Raw genomic sequence first — 5,501 nt, 5'->3', positions numbered from 1 at the left:
TGTTTATATTGCTGTGTTTGGGGTGGCCTTTCCGTATTGTGGTAGTTTGTGAAGTTCTTTTTATTGTGGCGTTTCCTCACTGTGGGTGGGGTTGGATGGGTGGCTTGTCAAGGTTTCCTGGTTAGGGAAGCTTGTGTCGGTGTTCTGGTGGGTGGAGCTGGATTTCTTCTCTCTGGAGAGCAATGAAGTGTCCAGTAATGAGTTATGAGATGTCAATGGGTTGGAGTGACTTTGGGCAGCCTGTGTATTGAAGCTCAGGGCTATGTTCCTGTGTTGCTGGAGAATTTGCATGGTATGTCTTGCTCTGAACTTGTTGGCCCTTGGGAGGTGCTTGGTTTCAGTGTAGATATGGAGGCGTTTGATGAGCTCCTGTCAATTAATGTTCTCTGGAGTCAGGAGTTCCCTGATGTTCTCAGGATTTGGACTTAAGTCTCCTGCCTCTGGTTTTCAGTCTTATTCTTACCGTAGCCTCAAGACTTCTCCATCTATACAGCACCAATGATAAAACATCTAGGTTAAAGATGAAAAGCTTCTCCACCGTGAGGGACACCCAGAGAGGTTCACAGAGTTACACGGAGAAGAGAAGAAGGAGGAGGGAGATAGAGGTGACCAGGAGGAGAAGAGGGGGAATCAAAAGGGGAGAGAGCAAGCTAGCCAGTAATCACTTCCCTATGTGCTCTCCACCATCTGGATCCCTTAGAGATGCTTCCAGAGTTATGAACAAAACTTTAGTTTATACCCAAGTCAAATTGGATGTGGAGGGAAGAATGTCATTTACCTCTGTGTGGCTAAGTGTCAGAGGGTATTTTTAGGAGAGAGCCCATGGCAGATATTTACAGGCACATATGAAAGGGAGAGACTGTGTGTTGAAGCACTTAAAGGAATTAGTCCAGGGCAAAAATGCATTACTAAACTGGAATTATTTCAGAGTGACTAGAAGGAGTAAGGTACTAGGGTCAATGACAAACACGATTTCCAGGACATGGAATATGAAAACCAGTGGTAGTTGTTTGCACAGTAAAATATTTTGGTAAATGTGTCATAATATATACATGTATCAAAACATCCTATTGTACATCTTGAAAATGAAAGTGTTAGTTGCTCAGTCATGTCCGAATCTTTGCAACCCATAGACTGTATCGCACCAGGCTCCTCTGTCCATGGAATTTTCCAGGCAAGAATACTGGAGTGAGTTGCCATTCCCTTCTCCAGGGGATCTTCCTGACCCAGGAATTGAACCCCAGGTCTCCTGCATTGTAGTCAGATTCTTTACAGTCTGAACACTTATACAATATTATGTCATTGATATCTCAATATAGCTAGAAAAAAACTTATTCTCTATTTTTGTTGGAAAACACGTGCATCTGCCTCCAGAAGAATGTCTATTGTTGTGTTCACATTGTTCCAGAAGATTTAATGGAATGGGATAATCGCCAGAATGAGGACAATGAAATGGATCAGTCACAAAAAGCTGTCCTATATGACAAGATGAAGTCTAATTTATCCCATTTTCTAGTCATTTGGGAATATCTTTCAATGAAATGGGCTTCCCTGGTGGCTCAGCGGTTAAAGCGTCTGCCTAGAATGCAGGAGACCTGGGTTCGATCCCTGGGTCGGGAAGATCCCCTGGAGAAGGAAATGGAAACCCACTCTAGTATTCTTGCCTGGAGAATCCCATGGAGTGAGGAGCCTGGTAGGCTACAGTCCATGGGGTCGCAAAGAGTCGGACACGACTGAGCGATTTCACTTTCACTTTAAATGAAATAATTTTCACGTTGTTTTTTAATCATTTTATTTAACCCGATTTTTTTTTCTTTTGGACTTTCAATTTTGTGCTGTGGTATAGCCAATGTGATAGTTTTGAGAGAGTCAATTCTTAGGCAGATTGATAAGAAGTCTGGGGGTCCCCAAAGAGAGAGGGATCTTGAATTCTCAAGGACGAGGAAAGATTACTGATAAAGGATGGTTACAGTCCACAAATGGACGATTACTAATTTCTGAAAATGCTCAATGGAAAAGTTTTCCAAAGCCTTCAGTTCAGTTCAGTTCAGTCGCTCAGTCGTGTCCGACTCTTTGCAACCCCATGAATCGCAGCATGCCAGGCCTCCCTGTCCATCATCAACTCCCGGAGTTCACTCAGACTCATGTCCATCGAGTCAGTGATGCCATCCAGCCATCTCATCCTCTGTCGTCCCATTCTCCTCTGGCCTCCAATCCCTCCCAGCATCAGAATCTTTTCCAATGAGTCAGCTCTTCGCATGAGGTGGCCAAAGTACTGGTGTTTCAGCTTCAGCATCATTCCCTCCAAAGAAATCCCAGGGCTGATCTCCTTCAGAATGGACTGGTTGGATCTCCTTGCAGTCCAAGGGACTCTCAAGAGTCTTCTCCAACACCACAGTTCAAAAGAATCAATTCTTCGGTGCTCAGCCTTCTTCACAGTCCAACTCTCACATCCATAGATGACCACAGGAAAAACCATAGCTTTGACTAGATGGAGCTTTGTTGGCAACGTAATGTCTCTGCTTTTGAATATGCTAAGTTGGTCATAACTTTCCTTCCAAGGAGTAGGCGTCTTTTAATTTCATGGCTGCAGTCACCATCTGCAATGATTTTGGAGCCCCCCAAAAATAAAGTCTGACACTGTATCCACTGTTTCCCAATCTATTTCCCATGAGGTGATGGGACTGGATGCCATGATCTTCATTTTCTGAATGTTGAGCTTTAAGCCAACTTTTTCACTCTCCACTTTCACTTTCATCAAGGGGCTTTTCACTCTCCTCTTCACTTTCTGCCATAAGGGTGGTGTCGTCTGCATATTTGAGGTTATCGATATTTCCCCCAGCAATCTTGATTCCAGCTTGTGTGATTTAGCTAATTATGTAACTCAGCTCTCAGCTTTTCAACAGGCATTAATGGAACTTCAGGAGGGACTCCTGACCCAGCCTCTGAGTCAAGCAAGCCTCTATTTGAACCAGGAACAGAGGTCCTGATAAAAACATTGGTATCTGGAGGCCAATCTTTTGAGCCCCTCTGGGAAGGCCCTTACCAGGTTATTCTTTCTTCTCCCACAGCTGTCAAAGTGCCAGGAATTGATTCATGGGTGCATCACATTCTTGTTAAGAGGTGGCATTCTGACCAGAACTAAGTGACATCATTTTATGTCTTTACTTTCTATGCTCTGACTTTGTACTTTTCAGGTGGGCCTGATAATCTATGTGTGCTTACTTCTGCTGACTCCAGAGGTCCTGAGTCTGCCATTTGACCCTCAAGACAATGCCTTCCTGTCCTGGGCTCACTCCTACACTGCATTCCACAATCGGTCTAACTGCTGGGTCTGCAGAGCACTCCCCTCCTCATCAAGTGGAAGACTTCCCGTGGTGGGTTTCTCCACTTCAAGGAAAGGACTTTCAACTCTGTGATCACATCTAACAATCCTAAGATGGACTGATTTAACTATGGACATAATGTGATTTTTAATTTTGATTTTAACTTGGTTTAATGACTATTTTGCCTTACATCTGTAACTGTATAATGGGATTTGTTTCTAACTGTCTGAAAGCTTTTAAGTTACAAGTTGTTGTCCAAACTCCTATAAGTGCCATAGCCTCCTCCAACTATTACTTGGGGCTCCTGGATCAGAGACTTTCAATATGAGGGTTAGGAGAATAGTTTGCCTCAGCAATTTAGGGACGATGCCCCTAAACAGCAGGAAGTAGTTATAGAACCAAAATGACATTCCTTTGCCTTGGCAACGTAATTCTCCTAAAAGAAAAGAGGGGAATGAGAGAGTCAATTTCTAGGCAGGTTGATAAGAAGTCCGGGGGTCCCCAAGGAGAGAGGGATCTGGATTAATTCTCAAGGAGGAGGAAAGGACAAAGTTTTTTTTCCCCCTCTACATTCCTTAGGATTATATAACAATAATGTATCCTTCTTGAGAACAGTCTCTGGAAAAAAACTTCTGGCTAATCCTGTTATCTAAAATGTAAATTATGGGAGTGGGTCTAGTAAGGTCTTTACAATCTCCAGACATTCTTTTGATTCACTGTAATAACTAATTCTTTCTTCAACTTAAGTCTGAATTTGGCAATAAGGAGTTCATGATCTGAGCCACAGTCAGCTCTTGTTTTTGCTGACTGTATAGAGCTTCTCCGTCTTTGGCTGCAAAGAATATAACCAATCTGATTTTGGTTTTGCCCATCTGGTGATGCCCATGTGCAGAGTCTTCTTTTGTGTTGTTGGAAGAGGGTGTGTGCTATGACCAGTGCATTCTCTTGGCAAAACTCTATTAGCCTTTGCCCTGCTTCATTCTGTACTCCAAGGCCAAATTTGCCTGTTACCCCAGGTGTTTCTTGACTTCCTACTTTTGCATTCCAGTCCTCTATAATGAAAAGGACATCTTTTTTGGGTGTTAGTTTTAAAAGGTCTTGTAGGTCTTCATAGAATTGTTCAACTTCAGCTTCTTCAGCGTTACTGGGGTATCGGCTTGGATTACCGTGATATTGAATGGTTTGCCTTGGAAATGAAGAGAGATCATTCTGTCCTTTTTGAGATTGCATCCATATACTGCATTTCAGACTCTTTTGTTGACCATGATGGCTACTCCATTTCTTCTAAGGGATTCCTGCCCACAGTAGTAGATATAATGGTTATCTGAGTTAAATTCACCCATTCCAGTCCATTTTAGTTCACTGATTCCTAGAATGTCGACGTTCACTCTTGCCATCTCCTGTTTGACCACTTCCAATTTGCCTTGATTCATGGACCTGACATTCCAGGTTCCTATGCAATATTGCTCTTTACAGCATCGGACCTTGCTTCTATCACCAGTCACATTCTCAGCTGGGTATTCTTTTTGCTTTGGCTCCATCCCATGATTCTTTCTGGAGTTATTTCTCCACTGATCTCCAGTAGCATATTGGGCACCTACTGACCTGGGGAGTTTCTCTTTCAGTACCCTATCGTTTTGCCTTTTCATACTGTTCATGGGGTACCCAAGGCAAGAAAACTGAAGTGGTTTGCCATTCCTTTCTCCAGTGGACCACATTCTGTCCGACCTCTCCCCCATGACCTTCCTGTCTTGGGTGGCCCCACACAGCATAGCTTACTTTCAATGAGTTAGACAAGGCTGTGGTCCATGTGATCAGATAGGCTAGTTTTCTGTGATTATGGTTTCAGTGTGTCTGCCCTCTGATCCCCTCTCGCAATATCTACTGTCTTACTTGGGTTTCTCTTACCTTGGACGTGGAGTATCTCTTCATGGCTACTCCAGCAAAGTGCCTCTGCTGCTCCTTACCTTGGACGAGGGTTATCTCCTCATGGCCACCTCTCCTGATCTTGAAGGTGGAGTAGCTCCTCTCAGCCCTCCTTTGCCCGTGCAGCCACTGCTCTTTGGACGTGGGGTTGCTCCTCTCAGCCGCCTCCCCTGACCTCGGACATGGGGTAGCTCCTCTCAGCTGCCGCCGCTGAACTCGGACGTGGGGTAGCTCCTCTCAGCCGCTCTT

The 5,501-nt window shown here is 44.1% G+C and overlaps 1 non-coding gene across 1 annotated transcript; it reads left to right on the top strand.

Annotated features, from left to right (window-relative positions):
- Positions 1–1,548: 1,548 nt before the first annotated feature.
- TRNAS-AGA (transfer RNA serine (anticodon AGA)) lies at positions 1,549–1,620 on the top strand. Its single transcript has one exon. It is a non-coding gene; the product is annotated as a tRNA-Ser (tRNA).
- Positions 1,621–5,501: the final 3,881 nt, after the last annotated feature.

The sequence above is a fragment of the Bos indicus genome, chromosome 7 (genome assembly GCF_029378745.1).
Source record: "Bos indicus isolate NIAB-ARS_2022 breed Sahiwal x Tharparkar chromosome 7, NIAB-ARS_B.indTharparkar_mat_pri_1.0, whole genome shotgun sequence".
Taxonomy (NCBI): Eukaryota; Metazoa; Chordata; class Mammalia; order Artiodactyla; family Bovidae; genus Bos; species Bos indicus.
This window is presented reverse-complemented; position numbering and strand designations above follow the sequence as displayed.